Below are 20,313 nucleotides of genomic sequence, written 5' to 3'. Positions count from 1 at the left end.
TTGGACTAGATTATTTCTAAGGTCTCTGTTGCTCTGAAATCAACAATTTTTTTTTATGATGCTAAATATGTGGTAGAGTGTGGTTGGAGCAATGGGAAAAATTCCAAGAAAGAGTCTCTCTGGGTAAAGGACCACTTAGTTCTGGGGACAGGAGCCAAGAAAGGTCTCAAGTAAAAGACTGCAAACATCCTTTGTCTCCACCTTCCTGGAACTTTACTAAGTTATTGTCTATTGGCTATTACACAACATTACCACCTCCACCACTGGAATCCTTATCTGCTATGGCTGGCATACTTTCACTGTGGTGTGTATAATGAAAACTCCCTTCTAATTCATTGGTGGAGAGAGATTGATTCTCTCTCTCTCTCTTTTTTGTTTTTTTTGTGTGAGGCAATTGGGATTAAGTGACTTGCCCAGGGTCACACAGCTAGTAAGTGTTAAGTGTCTGAGGCCGGATTTGAACTCAGGTACTCCCGACTCCAGGGCTGGTGCTCTATCTACTGCGTCACCTAGATGCCCCACTGATTCTCTTTTAACAAATACCACAGGCCCCCTCATAAAGACACATTGGGTCCATAGGCACATAAGCTTCCCTAAATTAAGCTTAGTAACAGGTCTAGATGAGAGAAAATAAGAGTGGATCTAGTGGTCACCATTAGGTCATCTGTGGAAGAACCATAAAGACTCTTTAATTGCAATGATGTGGAATGACAGAATCAGGATCCAAAAAGATTTGTACAGGTTAGATCACTAGGTCAAACTTAGTATAATGAAATTAAATAGACATTTAAAAAAACCATCCCTAGAGAAAGGGACTAATAGCAATGGGTAGAAGTTGCAGAAAGAAAAATTTAGGTTTGATGTCAGGAGAATAATTTCCTATTAATGAAAACCATTTGAAAGTGGGAAAGGGCTGCCTCAGAAAATAGTGGGTTTCCCCACTGGAAGTCTTCAAACTTCTCTGGGCATGTGGTTGTAATACTTTGTTAAGATTCTGGGATTCAGCTGAAATACTAATTTAAGTTGGTATTTCTTCCCCATAAAAGGAAAAGGGCTCTTCCATATCTCTTTTAGCTTGGAGACTGAAGGTGTGTCAGTTCTTTGAGTAAGAGAGTCAAGATCTTCCATACCCAGTCAAAGAGAAAACCATTAGCTCCCTTCTCTTCAGAAGAATCGGCCTAGTGTCAACCATCCTGCCCCTTGCCCTTAAAAGTTAAGTTCTTGGGGCAGCTAGGTGGTGCAATGGATAGAGCACCGGCCCTGGAGTCAGGAGTACCTGAGTTCAAATCCGGCCTCAGACACTTAACACTTACTAGCTGTGTGACCCTGGGCAAGTCACTTAACCCCAATTGCCTCACAAAAAAAAAAAAAGTTAAGTTCTTTTGGAACCTAGAATAGTTAGCCAGGGAATTATAGGCTGTAGGTATTTAACCTATCTACTTACAAAGACAGGAAATCCTTTTAAACTCCTATCAATGACTGAATGCTTACCTGTAACCAACTTCAAAATAATTTTTAGGGTTTGAACAAATTGTCCAAATACAGGTCTAGAACCCCACATTTTTTTCAATTTCTTAAGATTTTTTGGGTCTCCCAAATAAAAAAGGGTGAGGTCTCATCCTTTTTATCTTGTTCTAAATTCCTATCTTTATGAGGTATATATGTGGCCAGCAACAAGCCTCACATGATTTGAGCCATTCTGTAATTACTCAATATGCTGCTCACCAAGCTTTACATTTTTTCCTTCCACTGCTTGCCTATTTTATGACTGCTCATAACCTTGCAATATTCTCCTTCAAAAAGTTTTATAGGTTAATTTTTACTCAAACCAGTATTGCTCTTGGCTACTATATCTTGCTTGGGAAGGAGATTAAATATTTGCTGGTTAAAATGGTTTCTAGGCTCTTTCAGTCTCTTTGTTATGATAGTTGATTTATATTTAGGTTAATTTTTTAATAACAAATTTTCATTGCTATCTTTTGTTTTTATATCACTTACATTCCATAATTCATACCTTTACCCATAGTACATTAATGTGTATATCTTTCTATAACCTTTCCAACATTGTCTATTACTATCTTTTGTCATCTTTACCAATTTTCTGGGTGTAAAGTGAAACTTCAGCTTTGGCTTGTATTTCTCTTATTATTAGTGATTTAGAGCATTTTTTTTCATGTAGTTAATACACTATTCTTTTGAGATTTGTTTGTTCATATACTTTGACCACTTATCTACTGGGGAATTCTTTTAGTCCATATATTTCCATTAGATGACAATCAGTCTTGGATGTCAGACCTTTATCAGAGTTCAATACAGAGATTTTACCCAGTTGACCATTTCCCTTATTGGGTTGCATTTTGTTCATGCAAAAACCTCTTCAATTTTGTATTTCTGTTGTATTTGGTGATCACTTTTATTCCTTATTGGGTAAAGAATCGTCTCAGATTTAAGATTTTGTTATTGCTAGATAGAAATCCAATTGATATTTATAGATTTTGTAGCCCACCTCTTTTCTGAAGTTACTGTCTCATTTAGTATCTTTGCTATACAAACCATCATGTCATCAATAGATACAGATAGTCTATTTTTAGTTCTCTCTCATCAGTCAAAATTTATTAAGTGTTTTCTATGTTGCAGGCACTGTGGTAGGTTCTGAGGATACAAATACAAATTAAACCATTCATACTTGCAGAGTTTATATATTCAAATAACTTTAATACTATCTAGACCTATATCAAATAACAGCAGGAAAAGAGGGGATGTTTGGTTTACTCCTGTTTAGAAAGCTTCCAAAGTATTTTTCCTATTACATATAATTCTGGCTTTTAGTTTTAGATAGATACATTGTCATACCCCCCCCCAAAAAAAAGGTCCTTCTGAATTTATAGAGTTTTCAGCATAATTTTAACTTTTCCAAAGGCTATTTATTTATATATAAAGATTTAGTTTTGTATATATTTTTTTAATATGATTATGTTGTTTGCCTAATGTTGAGCCATCATTGCATCCTAGTACGAATCCAACTTGATCATAGTTCATCCGTTTTTGGATAAAGTACTATAGCCTTTTCTTTTTTAGTTATTTACATTTTAATAAATATTAACTAATGATTTTGTTTTATAGGGTTTTTTTTCTTCCCTGGTTTAGGTATTATGACTATATTTGTCTCATAAAAGGAGTTTGGTGGACGTTAAGTACCAAGTTTTTGTTTTTTAAATAAATCTTTGATATTTCCTGTAAATCAACCTTGACATAGGCTTTCTTGACCCCTTTTCGTAGTTCCTTTGTAGCTTGTTTTTTCTGTAATTAAATTGAGATCTTTATTTAGTGTTCTAACAATTAGTGTATTTTATATTTTTTTTAGAGAATTCTCTATTTCTTTTGGAGTTTCATGTTTTTCTGGCATATAAGTGCATAAGGTAGTTGTTCTGTGCCAGGCCTGGCTCTGCTAGTCAGATAGTTTGGGTTTGGAATTGGAAATAATAAATGGGACACTCTTGTGACACAGTGTACCCCACTTAGAAGTTTATTACTTTAAAAAAATTGATATTAAATGTCTCTTACTTTAAATTGATGGTCATAACCTCTGGTTAGTCTAGTAAAGGAAACACATTCATGAGCTATGGCTTTGAGTGGATGCTGACCCACAAAGTACTTTGAGTCTGTCTTTCTGGATGCCCAAATATAAAAAGGTACTAGTGTCAGAGGCAGTGGACCATAGGTGTCCTAATACACTTTGTTGAGCACCATTCTAAAGGACTCAGGCCTGAGGGTGCCATTCCAAGTGGGTAATTGCATGTGGTCTGCATGATTCTTATAGTTGTCTAGTGTTAATATGAAACTGCACCTTCTAAAATTTGCTTATTTGCTGACTCTTGGGAAGTTGCAAATGATTTGGTAGTATGTATGTTCCACAACCTGAAAAAAACACGATTAAAAGACTGGAGACATTTGGGTACTATTTGTCATAATTTAATTAGTACCTAGAATGCCAACCCCTCCCAACGGAAGAGGGAAGGAAATATTTATATAGCATGTATTATGTCAAGAACTGTGCTAAGCACTTTATAAATGTATCATTTCATCCTTACAACCTTCGGAGGAAGATGCTATTATTAATACCATTTTATAGTTAAGGAAACTGAGGCAGGCAGAGGTTAAATGACTTGCCCAAGGTAACATAGCTACTAAGTTTCTGAGGCCCAATTTGAACTCAGGTCTTCTTGGCTCTAAGTCCAGCGCTCTATCCACTGAGAAGCTTAATTTCCCCTAGAAATGATTATCTTCCTCAGGAACAGTGTTGAGGTGAGATGACCTCACCTAATCCTTAAATTCTTGGGAGTTCATTGCACTAGAGCTACGTTACACATACCTGCTGATAAAGAAAAGTTATTATTCTTAATATCTCTCTTACCAAGAAAAGTATGTTTATCCATGTTTTTACAATGACACACTCCCTGCCTGTATCTTGTTAAGCAATCACCTTTGAGAAGGGCCCTGTCAACATTAAAGGTGCAGTGAGGTTACATGACTAGCCCAAGGCTACACAAATAAGTGAAAGGAAGGGGATCTGAATTCAGGTCCCAAGGCTTCATGTTCAGTACTTTATCCACTGTACCACTATCTTCTTACCTGTGGCCTACCACACAGAGACCCTTCTCAGCTGCATCCCACAGGAAACCAGTGGACTCCCAGACAAGACGTTTTTTGAGATTCCTAGAGTAAATCTGAAGTGGGGCAAAATTAGTCAGAGGCCATATTTTTTAAGAGGCCTCCAAGATCACATCCAGTTCAAGTAAGTGCCAGATCTACATCCAAAAATCATGAATGCTTAGCCTTCTTCAGTCCCATGGTGCTTCCCTAATTTTCTATAGTTTTTCAAAGATCAATAACCAACAGTGGCTAGTTCTTTAAAATGTCATTCGTTTGGGCCAGTGATTTGAATTCACTGTGATCAGCTAAGGGCTTTTAGCATTTCATCATTTACGTAGTGTTTCCAACTCCTGAGTTTATCCTGTCCTTCCCAGTCTAAAGAGTAAAAAGTATTTTGCCTTCTCTGTGGTCTGTGAACACTGTCCCATTCACCTGGGCCTTATCATTTCTTGTTTTCCATTAGCACATAGCATATATTAAGTCTTTTTTGAGGTGTTTCCCGGAGCATACTTAGCTAGTCTTAGCTCACAAGAGCATTAGCATTTCTGATACCATTCTTAGATACCCTTGCTATTCTTCCTGTTACCAGACCTTTCTATCTTTTATGCAAATGTATTCCTCCCCTACCCCTCTCCCCACACCATAAGTATCTCTTTGCTGTTGATGGTGTTTCAGGAGTCTGAACTACATCTTCTAGAAGTTCTCCATGAGTCAGAAGCTTTTAGGATACCAGGTTTGAAAGAATGCAAAGCTAATGAAAGAAAAATGGACTAAAGACAGAAGAGACAGGGAGAATAAGGAAAAGATGATAGCGAGCTTCATTTAGTGCATTCCAGAATTCACATCATGAGGTATTACTTCTACCATCTGTCATTGATATTGAACCACTATTTAGTCATTTCTCTAGAAGCCTACTAGAAGACCTCTACCTGATGGAACCTAGGGATGCCAATTACTCCTTGGTGTACAAGAAGCTGCTTCCTCCTAAGGTCAAATCCCCTCTCTATATATAGTAAGAGCCTCAAAATTTAGTACTGAATGTCTTCTTGTCTTCCATTCTATATCTTATTTTCTGAAGCTCATGGTTCAGTTTATATATTTCCTATGGAAGGAGTACTGAATTTGGACTTTATGGAACTGAGTTGTGAGATCTTGAGCAAATCACTTCTTGGACTCTCATTTTTGTCAACTGTTAAGAAAAAAGTGTGTGTGTGTGTGTGTGGGGGGATATAGGAGGATTAGATGAGCTCTTAAGTCCTTTAGGACTTTAAAATCCCTCTTTGTCATTATCAGTCTTTCCTTACCTAAAGATGATTGGCCATTGTTTATAAACATACTTCTATCTTTAAGCCTTTTTTTTGGATCCTGCTACTTCCCTTCGGCTTCACTGAAAAATTCTTAGAAATGTGTTTTCAGTCTTTACTTATTTCATTATCTAACCATTTCACAAGTCCCTATAACCTGGTTTCCAAAACCACCACTCTATTCAACTTCCTCTTTCCAAGGTCACCCTCCTTGTCCTTTCTTCAGCTTCAGATACTACAATGTATTTCATGTATATTTTCCTTGCTTTTTTGTCATTGTCTTCTCCTGATTCCCTTCTCTTCGGTTCACTTGAAAGGCCAGTTAATATAAAGGATAGTGTGTTGGATTAAAAGCCAGGAAGATCTTAATTTTAATTCTAACTCTGATACATAGAACCTGTTTCCTTATCTTTAAGATCAGAAAAGTAATAACCTCTTATAGGATTGTGAGTCTCAAATTAAATGATAGAGGCCGAGTGCTTCAAAACTTTGAAAGATTGCAGGCAATTTCAGAGAAACCTGGAAGGACTTGCATGAACTGATGATGAGTGAGATGAGCAGAATCAGGAGAACACTGTACATAGTATCAACAACATTGTGTGTTGATCAATTGTGATAATACTTGATTCTTCTCAGCAATACAATGGTCCAAGATAGTTCCAAAGGACTCATGATGGAAAATGCTCTCCAAATCCAGAAAAAATTTTAAAAAAAAAGAACTGTTGAATCTGGATGCAGATCGAACCACACGATTTCTATCATTTTTGTTGTTTGTTTTTCTTTTTTGAGGTTTTTCCTTTTTGCTCTGATTCTTCTCTCATTACATGACTAATGCAGAAATATGTTTAATGTGATTGTACATATATAACCTATATCAGATTACTTGCTGTTTTGGGGAGGGAGGGAGAAAAATCTGAAACTAGAAATCAAAAAAATACAAATGTTGAAAACTCTCTAAATGTAACTGGAAAATAATAAAATATTTATATGGAAAAAAAACTTTGAGAAATTACATCAATTCCAGTATTTAACTAGTTCATTTATTTTTACCTTTATTTTTACAGTGGATAGAGCATAAGACCTGGGTTGAAATATGGTCTCAGACATTTAGTAGCTTGTGTGACCTGGGCAAGTCACTTATCCTTTCTTAGCCTCAGGTTCCTCCTCTGTAAAATGGGGGAAATAACAGCATCTACTTCACAGGTTACTGAGAGAATCAAAGTTAACACATATAAAGCACTTTAAATAGATCTGTATAAATGTTGGTCCTTCCTCCTTCTGTCTCCTAGGTATAGTGTTCTTCAAGGCTCATTCTTGGGTTCTCTTTCCTTCTCTTTACATTTTCTCTCTTGGTGACTTAATCTTTTCCTGTAGGATAATCAGAACTAAGCAATGACTCGCAAAATTAGATATAGATAAAGCATCTAAGGATGCAGGAAGTGACATGACATCTCTCCTATACTCCAGCTGATCACATATACAATCTATCTATATCTATCTATCTATCTATCTATCTATCCATCCATCCATCCATCCATCCATCCAGTCATTCATTCATTCTCTCTTCTGAATTCCAGTTCTACATTTCTAAATGCCTGCTGGACATTTCAACCTGGATATACCACAACCACTCCTAATTTAACTATAAGATACTCCTAAATGCTCCTATTTGATGATGGCACCACCAGTATCCTGGACACTCTAGTATGAAACCTTAGAGACATCTTTATTTACTGTCCTCTCAATTTCTCACATCCAATCGGTTGTCAAATTCTTTCAATTCTCCCTTCATATTATCAGTATCTGTATTTCACTGTAAGTGATTTACTATTTTTATCAATGACTTGGCATGTTTATCAAATTTGCAGATTATGTAATCTGGGAAGAATAGATAACCCACTAGAGAATTCAAGAAGATCTTGACAGGCATTTTGACATTCAGTCAAATTAAATAAGATGAAATTTAACAGGGATAAATGCAAAGTCTTTTAAGTATTCAAAAAATCTGCTTTACTTGTACATGATTAGGGAGATAGCTAAATAACAGTTCTAGGAAAAAATTCTTGGGGACTTTAGTGGATGGCAAGCTCATGAGCAAACATGATTTTAGTCAAGCAAGCTAATAAAACCTAAGGATGCAGAGAGTGGCATTATACCGTGATGAGCCTATATTTGGAATACTAAGTTTACTTCTGGGTTCCATATTTTAAGAATGACATAGATAAGCTAGACATTATCTAAAGAAGAGCAACTAGGGCAGTGAAAGAGCTTCAGTTCCTACTATATGAGCACTGGTGGATGCATCTTGGAGGTGATTAGACTTGCAAAGAGAAGACTTGGGGAGAACATGACAGCTATCTTATCTGGGTTAATGTCATTCTCATGCTCCCTCCATTAGAATACAACTCCTAAAGGATAGGGCATCTCAGGACATAGTAGGCACTTAAGAAATGTTTGGTGAAATGTTTAAGTGGGCATCCAGTCACCACCTGAAGACCTCTAGTGATAGAGCATGCTACCTCTTTAGATAGACCATTTCACTTTCATTGAGCTCTAATTACTCTTGTTTATGCTTATATCTGGATCAAACCTGCCTCTGCAACTCTGAACTAATGCTAATAGTTGTTTCCTCTGAGGTGCCAAAATTATAAATTTATTGAGAGCAGTGTCTGTTATCATATTTTCAGTCCTTACCAAAGAGTACTGCACTTCCTCCACAGCTGGGTAGTTACTAAATGTCTAATTGAATGTTTATGTGCAAAGTTCTTCAAATGTAAAGATTTTTTTCTCTTCACTACTTATTGAGCTTACCCTTGTGATAAATCATAATTTGCATGTTCCTAAACACTAAAAAAACATATATTTACCTTATCTACATGACACTGAAAACAGATCTGCGAAAAAATATAAAGTATGGGCTAGAGCATTAAACAACTATTCAATCAAGGGCTAAAGCACTGAACAACTATTCAATTGACAAACATTTATTAAACACCTACTATGTGCCAGGTATTGTGCTAAGTGCTGGGGACTAAAAAAAAATAGGCGAAAGACAATTCCTGTCTTGAAGGAGCTTACAATCTAATGGGGGGGGGGGGCAGGTATTGGCTTGGAGTTGGTTTTAAAATAGAGAACAGTCATTAGGAAAACAAAATATTTCTAAAATCTTCTTAAAAGACTGATTAAAATGCTTCAGTGTAGGAGAGCAACACAAAAATTAGGTGATGAAATGCAAACATCTTCTAAACTCCTTTGCTCTAAAGTCATTTGGTAAGAACATGACAACCATCTCTAATAGAGCACAGGGTGATGAGAATTACAGAGGCAGTTTAAGCCTAACACGTTGACCCAGATTTCTATCAGTTACATGGATTGAAGTGTCTGAAGAAAACCTAACCTGACATGGCTTTCCAGCTTATGATTCTTCAGCAAACAATTCAAATCTCATCCTATCTGAGCCCTACCTAAGCAGAATAGAATAAATATGGTCTGATTCCCTTAAATAGCCCATGTCTGACAACAGCTATCATTTGCCATAGTATAATTCCTTTAGAAGATTTGGGGGGAGGAGAGGTAGGAGAGGGTGCTCCCTAGAGGCAGGGTAGTTGTAACAAACGTTTGACCATTAACACCTGAAGAACTAGCTGTCATACAAGGCATATTTTCTACCCTGAAGAAAGGAAAGAAACCTTTGGTTCAGGAAAAGTATTTTCAGCCAATTCTGACCACAGGCAACAATAAGTCCCTCAGACTTTGCCCTGAGTAGGTAGAAAACCTCCATTATCTAATGCTCATTCATGGGATGAACCAAACTGACCTTTGTGGCAGAACATCCATCTCTAAGTGGGTTACACAAGTGAGCCAAACCCACTTCCCTATAAATAGGCCCCTACCTCCTAGTTTCCATGAAAAGCCAAGATTGTTAACCAGATGACTTCCTAGATTCAAGCAAAGGCAAGGAACAACAATGTCAGCTTTTTCTGGGCCTTCAGTCAGCATTTGGTATGGAATACTTCTACCCTAGTTAATAAATTTTTACAGGGTTTAGTCACTTTCAAAATTAATCAGTCTAGGATCAATTGGCTGAGAGGCAGCACATTATACTGGATACAAACTTAACCTCAGAGAGAGGAAGACCTAAGTTCAAATATTGTCTCTAATATATACTTATGATCCTGATTGACAATCTGCATTGATGGAGTTTCCTCACAGGGATTTCTCTATTTTAATGAAATCCTGGGACCAGAGGAAAACTAATTACTAGTGGAATGTTTATTTTAGCTAATTAACTAAATGGACCCAAGTACCAAGAATAATTTTGCTTAGCAACTTCAAAATGTTGCTTTGTATATTGACATATTAGAAATGAATTTCCTCTTCAACAGTTATCCATTTTGGTTCTTCTACTGTTTCTTTGGTCTCCTTTGCTGGATTATCATCCATATCTTACCCTCTGTGATTATACCCCAAGGCTATATTCTTGAGTCGCCTTTTCTATGTCCATCAGTCATCCCAAATATCCCTCTCCCTCTCTGAGAGACTCCATAAGACAAGCAGTATTTTTTGAAGAGGAAATCAGTTCAACTAGATACACTGAAAAACTGAAACCACATGTGGACCTTCAACTCCACAAAAGAGTGAGTTGGGGGGTGTCCTCTCATTTCTTCATTTGTCTTGCTTATTATAATTTTACTACATTTACTTTTTTTTAGTGTGTAGTTCTTTTAATTTGTATCATTGTAGTTACTGTGTATATTTTTTCTTAACTCTGCTTATTCATCAGTTCATCTTTCTGTAGATCTTTCTATACTTCTCTATTCATCGTCCACATTGTTTCCTACTGCATAGTTTTATTTCATTACATTCATGTACCACAATGTATTTAGCCATTCCTCAACTGATGGGCATCTACTTTATTTCCAATTCCTTGATATCACAAAAAAAGTGCTACTATGAATATTTTGGAGTTATGGGAACTTTTCCTCAGTGATGGCTTCCTGGGGTTAGCATAAGCCCAATACTGGAATCTTTGGTTCAAACGGCATGGATATTTTAGTCACTTTATTTGCATAATTCCAAAGTACTTTCCAACATGGTCAGACCATTTCACAGCTTCACGAACAATGTACTGACATGTTTATCAATCCAGAACCTCTCCAACATTGACTATTGGCATTTTTGGTAATCTTTGCTAATTCACAGAGTGTAAGGTAAAAACTTTAGGTGGTTTTGATTTGTATTTCCAGGGCTATATCAAATAACACTGGTAAGAGTGGGTAACCTGGTTTCACCCACACATTTACTGGAAAAGGTTCTAGTAAAACATTCCATTGCACGTGCTTCCTTTTGTTTTTAAAGATGCTTTTTATTTTTCAAAAAAGGTGCCTCTCTGACTATACTACTCTGTAGGGTTTTTAGCATAAAAGAGCCATTGTCAAGGTTTTTTCCACATCTGTTGAGATGATCACGTAGTTATAGATGTTTTGAAAACATTACTGTTTTCCTAATGTTAAACCATCCTTCCATCATTGGTATAAGTCCTACTTCGTCATGATTTCTTGGATAAATTATTATGGTCCATTTGACAGGATTCTGTTGAAAGTTTTTTGGTCAATGTTCGTTAGTGACAATGGCTGAACATTTCCTGTTTTCTTTCTCTGGTTAAAGCAGTTGTATTATATTTGTCTCATAAAAGGATTCTGGTAGGGGCTTTTTCCTTATACTAATAATTGTCGTTGGGCAGCTAGGTGGTGCAGTGGATAGAGGACTGAAAGGAAGTTGGAAGGAGCTGAGTTCAAATCTCACCTCAGACCCTTACAAGCTGTGTGACCCTAGCCAAGTCACTTAACCTCAATTGCATTATACATCCAGGGCCATCTCCAGTCATCATGATAGATATCTTGGCACTGGACTCTGGAGGAGAGTGAGGCTGGTGAATTTGAACAGCCCTACCTCACTCTTTCACTGCAAGTCATGACATCACCCCAATGTCTTCTTTGAGAGTGAAAGAATAATCTCAATTTCTGAGAATCATTTGTAAAGTATGGATACTACATGTTCTTTAAAACTTTGATAAAATTTTCAAGTAATCCATCAAGATTAAGTTTTTTTCCCCTTTGGTAGCTCCTTTATATCCATTTCCTTTTCTGAGGTGGTGATTTAAGTATCTATCTGGTTGTCTGATAGTTTGGGTATATTATATTTTTGAAGGCATTCCTGCATTTCTTTTGTGTTGTAAGTTTTTTTGGTATAAAGCTAGGCTTATGTTCTGGTTCTTTTGGTTTTGATGTGATTTCATCTTATGTTATTTTCTCCTCTTTTTAGTCAGATTAGCTAAGCATTTATTAATTTTAAGTCTTTTCAAACTTTTAGTTTTAGTTTTTTTATTATTTTTTTGGCTTGCAATTTATCTATTTCCTCTCTAATTTTTAATTCTATTTCACATTTATTTGTTGACTAATTTTTAAAAATGCATATTCAGTTCATTAATGCTCTTTTTTCAACTTTGTTAATGTATGTGAATAAGGGTATTTTTCCCATGAGGACTGTTTTAGCTGAATCCCAGAAATTGTTATACTGCATTATAATTTTTCTTTTCTATAGTTGTTTCTATGATTTATTCTGAGTCTCATTTATTATTTAGTAATTTTGAAGTCTACATTTGGGTCTGCATCTTTTGTTTGTGGTTCCTGTATACCAATTACTATTTTGTCTGTTTAAGGGTGTTTGGGTATTTAGATCTTTTAAAATATCTTTGCAATATCTCTATGCCCTATTTACATGGTCAATTTTTGTAAAAATTCCATGTGGTGCTAAGAAATACATGTTTATACTTACATACACATATATATACATACACGTGCGTTTTTTCTGTAGTATTTAAGATAGATGTATATATATATGTATGTATGTGTATATATATATCGCTCTAGTTTCTCCAGCAATTTGTTCAATTCCATTCATAGTTCCCCTTTTATTTATCTGTTAAAACTGAGAAGTATGCTGAAATCTCCTGTCACCGTTGTGTCAGTCATATCGTAGCTCAGATGTTTCCTTTATGAATTTGGAGGCTAAGATTTTGAGCACATAACTTTATTGATATTGGGGGTTTTTATGAGTCTATGTTCCTTTCAGCTTACTATACTTTCCTTTATTCATTTTTTGGAATGTTTGTTTTTGCTTTGTCAGACAGCATGGTTGTAACAACTATTTTCAATTCATTTGATACAAAGTAAATTTTTTTCTTCTCATTACCATTTTGATTTGTTTTTTAAATTAGTTTAAGTAATTGATTGTAAGATTTTGTTTTCTTATTCAATCTGTCTGTTTTATTGGATAGTTTAATCCATTCAATCCATTTAAAGTTATGAGTTAGGTTTATATTTTCTTTCATCTGTCTCTTATTTTTTCCCAAGATTTTTCTTGTTACTTTACCTTAATATTTTTTTTAAGGTAACCCTGTTCCCACTGGCTTGCTTCTCATCCCTGATCACCTTCTCTCATTTGTTACTCCTTTCACACTAGGTTTTTTTCTGATTAGTTCCTTTGTCTCACATTTTTAATCTGGCTATGTATTTCTTCTTCCCCTTTACCCTCCTTAGTCAAGTAGATTCCTCCTTTCTTCCCCTTTAACTAGTTCTGTTCACTAGTTTAAAAAATGTAATTTTTATGACCTTTTCCAAAAAAGGATTTCTCTTGCTCTTTTCATTATCCATCCTCTCTGTGTACTCTATATCCTTAGATTCATCATCCCTATAATTATCTGGTCTTCTCAGCATTCCTCAAAATTAATCACCAAAGCTTCCAAGGTATCCATTCTAGGCTACTCCCTCTAGGAGCTTTCTTTCACTGCCAAAAAACATTTATTAAGTTCCTATGCCGGGCACTATGGATACAAAAAGAGGCAAGACAGTCCCTGACCTCAAGGAATGCTTGCCCCATGGATTCCCCTTTTCTATTGTGCCTAAGAACAACGCCAACTATTGTAGGTGTCAGAAAGGTCACTGCCCCTACTCCACTATGTCCCTAATTTTCCTACCTATATATTCCTGTTCACCTTTTTTATCTCAATTTGCCTCAAAGTCTCCCTCAGGTGCCAGCTGCTTCCCACTGTGAAACAAATAAACTTCAAATAGTAAATCCTTCAGCCCACACCCAGCAGGAAGGTCCTCATCTCCCTTCACAGACCATCTCTCTTCATTCATAAAAGCACTTATCAGTGGAAATCCCTCCAATCACCAAAGAAAGACCTCCTTTCTTTCCTTCCTTCCCTTCAGCATCCTGCCACCCACTCAATCCCTTGTAGGCTCTTCTAAGACCAGATGTTACCTTCCCCTCATTGCTAGCCCTTGATTTGACCTTGCCATATCACACATCCCTTTGTATACTCCTATTCCCTTCCTCCCCTTTCATTTACTCTGTTGCTGTAACATAGTCCCAACAACAACAACAAAAAGATTCCCCGGAAGGGTATTGCCAAGTTTTGACCATAATGCCCTATTCCTGCCCCTTCATTGTTACTTCTATCAGACTTCCACCTTCCTCCCATCTCCTTTTGTACATTTAGAAAGACATTTCTTACTGGTCACTCTGTTGTTAATCTATTGCTTTTGCTTTGTTTGCTATACTTACTCCTCCATTTGTTATCTAGGTATTTGAGAAGCAAATAATCTCTTCAGTTATAGTTTTCTTTCTGAAAATATTTCAATTTCCTCTATATGACTGAACATATATCTTTTTTCATGTATAGTTAATTTTAGACTTACAGATTATGTCATCCTGGGCTATTTTCCTGAGCTTCATTACTCTTTGGAACACATTATTCCATTTCCTCCTGTTTTCTGGTGGGTGCAAAAGAGTCTTTACATTATTTGAATTTCCTTTCCTTTGTATTTGAAGGTCTTTTTCCCAATTGCTTGCAGAGATTGTTTCTGAATTGTTAAATTTAATCACTATGTGTCTTGGAATTTGCAGCCTTGGGTTGTTTTTTTTTTTTTTTTCTGTAGGTGATCTATGAATTCTTCCAATTGGTATTTTATCTTCTATGTTCAGAAGCTCTGGGCAATTCTCCTCTACTATTTCTTGCTTTATAGTGTTACAGTTTGTGGTCCTCCCATGTTCTTCTGGGAGACCCATAACTCTTGCATTGTTTTTAATGCATCCTTAACTTTCAAGAATATGTTTTGCTTGCATAGTGAACATATTCTTTTAATATTCTTGGTTTCTGATTTTCTTCTTTAGATTGTCCTTTACTTCTGTATATCTGCATTCCCAATCTAGCATTCTTTTGTTTCTTTGGTAAGACTTGCCATGACAGATTCACTTTTCAATGTCTGTCCACTATTTTTGCTGTGTGGACCATAAATTCTGCTCTCCTAATTCTCATTTCTCTTTTGAACCACTCAGAAACATGATGCTGTGGTTCCATATTCTCAAATTCCACAGGGTCTTCTGTTCCAACAAGTGCTGGTTCATTTTTTGTTTTACAGTATTTATTCACAGATGCCTAACTTTACTATATCTGGAAGTTATATTTCCTTACATTAATGTTTTCTCTGTTGATCTATCCATTTCTGTTCAAGGTCTTTTGAGTTGTTTTTTCTTCTTCCTAAAGTTTCTCCTCCCCCCCTTCCTGTTTCTCCACTATTAATTTTTGATACCCTCTGGTTTCTTTGGGGGCTGGATCTCAAAGTTTACAGCCTTCTTTCATGTAGGGCAATTCATAGTTCACCAGCCTACTCTCTGCCTCAAGTGCATTTCAGGTAGTCAGAATTCACCCCAGCTGAATGCTGTGCTTTTTTCCTTGGGCTTTGTTGAGTGCTACACACCTCTGTAATGTTTCTCCGTTCCCATTCCAGTCTTGGTGGTATGCTGTCCTGCTTCTTTTGTTTTTCAATTCAGCTCTGGCAGTTCAGAGAGTTGCTGCACGATGCCACAGGGTGGTCCATCCTAGAACCCACAAATCAGAGCCTTGTAGCACTGGTGCCAAGAGGTTTCTGCCCTAGTACCCACAATTTGGCTTTGCAGTGCTGGTGCTATAAGACTGCAGTCCCTGAGCTGGTCAAATACCTGCAGTCTAAATCCCAGGTCTCAATGGCATTAGAAAGGAAACAGTATTAGAGTAGGTTCTGTCAGGTCCTTGAGTACATTAGTACAGCTTCATTGCCATTCACTGCATAAGGGGTAGGAGAGGAATCCTGAGTGAGTACAAGGTCAAGCACCAGTTTATGGGTTGTTGTTGTTTTAACCTTCTCTTGCAACAAAATTTTTGTTTTCAAGGAATTTGAAAGGTCATGGGAATCAGAAAAAAATGTTTAGTTTTCAATCTTATTACTCATATGATCTGGAAAACCTGTATATCTTGTTTTTGCATATTTGCATGTAGTCTCCTTCATTAGACTGTAAGCTCCTAGAGAACAAGGACTGTGTTTTGCCTTTCTCTGTATGTTCAATGCTTTAGCATAGTGCCTGGTATGTAGTAGGCACTTCATAAATGCTTATTGACTGAGGACTACCTATTGTCTCTTGGATCAAATAAAAATCCCTCTGTTTGACATTTAAAGGCATTTATAACTTGCCTCCAACCTACTGTATCTTTCTAAGCTTATTAAACATAACTACCCATGTACATAATCTATGGTCAATATCTAACTTTCCTGTTATATGTCACATTTGAAATTCCATAAATTTCTCTTATGTCTTTGAGCAGGTTACCTAGTCTCTCCCACTTCTTTGAATCTTTAGTTTCCTTTAGGATTTAGCTCAAGAGCCACCTTCTACATGAGGCTTTTCCTGGTCTTCCATCTCCTCATCTCTCTTATCTTGAATCTGTTTTCTATGTTGTTGGTTTTTTATGGTTATATACGTACATATTCTCTCCTTTTAAATTCTAAGTGCTACTGAAAAAATACTCTTGTATTTATTTCAAATGTGTATGTATACACACATCTTTACCTTGCTTAATGCAGGGTTTACCTTGCATTTATTTATTTTTTTATTCTGAATAGAATTTTATTTTCCAAAATATATGTAAAAACAAAATTTTTATTTTTAACATACATAAGCTTATGTGCATGCATTTACATGCTTCCCCAGTAGGACAGAAATTCCTTGAGCTCACAGACTCTTTCATTTTTGGTTTTGTGTATTTCTAGCACCTAGTACCATGCCTGGTATACAGCAGGCATTTAATGAATCTTTGCTGATTGACCAAGTGGCACTGCTATAGGGAGTTTCCTTTCTAGAAGAGTTCCCCATACAAATAAAATCAGAAACCTAGTTCAGAATAAAGATAAGGATACCAAAATGTCCATACTTATACAACAGTGCTTGTGCATGAGGACTCATCTTCAGATGGGATCATAATCTTGGTGGATTTTCCAGCAATTAAGCATCCTGCTTTGCAGCGAAATAGTTGCATAATCTGGGTTTGGGAGGGAAGTGTGAAGCAGCAACACATATATTTCTAAGGACATTTCATGTATCATGTCCTGCTTATTAGTCTTCTTTTTTCTAAAAACTAATGGGGGAAATGACCCTTTTAGGTACCATACTTTTAGGTCTAATTTGGATATGAAAACAAGTTGCAGTTGTCGAAGACAGAAACTTTAAAATATGTCTACACATAATAAAATCTGAAAGCTTTAGCACATACACTACTGCATTAATCTCTAAATTTTGAGAAAAAAAATTAAATGTCAAAAAGTCAAAATGCTTGGGGGCAGCTAGGTGGTGCAGTGGATAAAGCACCAGCTCTGGATTCAGGAGAACCTGAATTCAAATTCAGCCTCAGACACTAGACACTTACTAGCTGTGTGACCCTGGGCAAGTGACTTAACCCTCATTGCCCGCCCCTGCCCAAAAAAAAGTCAAAATGCCATGCAACTAAAATATTGTATACCATCACATTTTGTTAAAGAAAGAGGAAATTATCTAAAAAACCTAAGGTGTAGAAGGAATTGTAGTGCAGTAGATAGGATACCAGGGAAGCTAAAAGGTGCAATGAAATAAGGAAGCTGGGCCTAAAGGCAAGAAGACTTCCTGAGTTCAAATCTTCCTTCCAACACTTACTAGCTGTGTGACCCTGGGCAAGTCACTTAACCCTGTCAGCCTCAGTTTCCTCATCTGTAAAATGTGCCAGAGAAGGAAATGGCAAACCACTCTAATATCTTTGCCAAGAAAGTCTCAAATGGGGTCACATGAAGAGTCAAACACATCTAAAATGACTCAACAACAAAAGATAGGACATTGGACTTGGAGTCACTAAGACCTGGATTCAAAACTTGCCTCAGTCTTATTAGCTATGTGACCCTAAGCAAATCACTTAACTTTTCTGGGCCTCAGCTTAAATGAGAAGATTGGAAATACTGGCTTCCAAAATCCCTCCTAGCTCAATCTATGATCCAAGTTAGAGTTTAAAGATGCATAGTCAGAAGGTGAAAACAAGAAAAGGTAACAGAATGAATACAAAAACATAGCACAGTCCTACAAGAAGTGGTTTCTGAAGAAAGAACCTTGATAAGAGGGAGAAAGGAGAGAGCAACCATGATGGTGAAGGGCCTTATGTTAATATCATGAAAATCACTTGAAGCGACTGGGGAGAGTTGGCTTAGAGAATATTCACAAGGAATGATGGCTGTTTTTGAGTATTTAAAGGTATGAGAAGTGAAAGAGAGCTCAGACACGTGCTTAGCATTAAATGGCGAAATTTAAATAAACGAATGGAAGGTTCATAAAGGCAGGTTTAAGCTTGAGGAAAGAAAAACTTCCAAGCCTTTAGGACTATCTCAAAGTGATGCATTATTAGAATGTGGTGGATTTTCTTCTCCCTAGAGATATTCAAGCAAAAACCAAATGAGCAGCTGACATTTTTTCTTTTCAAATATAAGTTGGAGTAGATGGTCTCCAACATCCCTTCCATTTCTAAAATCTAATTTTCATAACTTTCTGCTGTGTCCATTCTACTAATCCTGATTCCTTCCATGATCTACAGTTTCTTATCCCATTCCTATGACACCATATCTTATTAAACTAAGTCCCAAAGATTTTCAGTTGGTAGCACTACAAATTTATCCTATATAACAACAGTTGAGCCTTCACTGCTGGACTATAATTCATTTGTTTCACCTATCAACTTCCTTATAGCATTTTCCCAATGTGGCTTTTAGAAATGGTTTTTCCTCTCTTCTACATCTAATCTCACAAATCCTCAGGTGTAAAACGACTTAAGTCGTACTAAACAACTGAGTTGGTATTCATTCCATATTTTAAACTTCTCTGTATCCTTCATTAATTTTGGGGGGATCACAATCATTTAAACCATCATCTTTTTTCAAGAATAAGCCCTCCATATATGTCCTTGAATTCTTCCCATATACTTTGTTTGGGAATTTTCCCCATTATACCCACCTCTAACTTGTATTTTTTCAACCTATTCTCATCCACTAACTCCATGCCCTTGACTTTCAAATATGCTTATTTATCTCCTCCCTATCCTTATAAGCAGCAGTTTTTAAAGTGTGGTGTGAAGAACTCTGGGGGGGCACAAAGGGGGAGGGTCTGCAAGGTCAAAACTATTTTCATAATAAAACATACATTTCAATGTCTAATACAGTAAATATTGATAGATATAATCCACACAAAGGTCTCTAGGGGATATTCAATAATTTTTAAGAGTATAAAGGGATTGGGGCAGCTAAGTGGCACAGTGGATAAAGCACTGGCCCTGGATTCAGGAGGACCTGAGTTCAAATTTGACCTCATACACTTGACACTAGCTGTGTGACCCTGGGCAAGTCACTTAGCCTTCATTGTCCTGCAAAAAAACAAACAAAAAGAGTATAAAGGGATTTATAGACCAAAAAGTTTTAGAATCACTGCAAAAAAATAAACTCCAAATTGTTCTCTTTATGTTGTTAAACTAACCCCTTGAGATGTAATCCCATCTCTTCCTTCCCTTTTAATGAAAAACTTCTAGGAATAGTCTATGCTTGCTACCTCCAGTTCATCCCACCTTTGAGATGGAAAAGAGGAGGTAAGGAATTACAGAGGGAATAGCCAGTAAAAATGTCCACATGTCAGGAGATAGTGTGACTAAGGTATAATCAACTGGAAAACATTTATTAAGCACCTACTGTGTGCCATGCACTGCAAGACTGGAAAAGTAGGCAGGAGCCAAGTTATGAAGGGCTTTAAAAGCCAAAGGATTTGACCTTGAAAGTAACAGGGAATCACTGAAGTAGACTGAACAGAGCATGGTGAGACCTGTGCTTTAGGAAGCCCAATTTGACATCTGAGTGGAGAAAGGACTGGAGTAGGGGAGAATTGAGGCAGACAGACTACAACAGGATGGTGGCAG

The 20,313-nt window shown here is 36.6% G+C and overlaps 1 pseudogene; it reads right to left on the bottom strand.

Moving 5' to 3' along the window:
* The window catches only part of LOC122755188, a 39,190-nt pseudogene extending 26,199 nt beyond the window's left edge, over nucleotides 1-12,991 (bottom strand).
* Nucleotides 12,992-20,313: the final 7,322 nt, after the last annotated feature.

The sequence above is a fragment of the Dromiciops gliroides genome, chromosome 4 (assembly GCF_019393635.1).
Source record: "Dromiciops gliroides isolate mDroGli1 chromosome 4, mDroGli1.pri, whole genome shotgun sequence".
NCBI classification, from domain to species: domain Eukaryota; kingdom Metazoa; phylum Chordata; class Mammalia; order Microbiotheria; family Microbiotheriidae; genus Dromiciops; species Dromiciops gliroides.
This window is presented reverse-complemented; position numbering and strand designations above follow the sequence as displayed.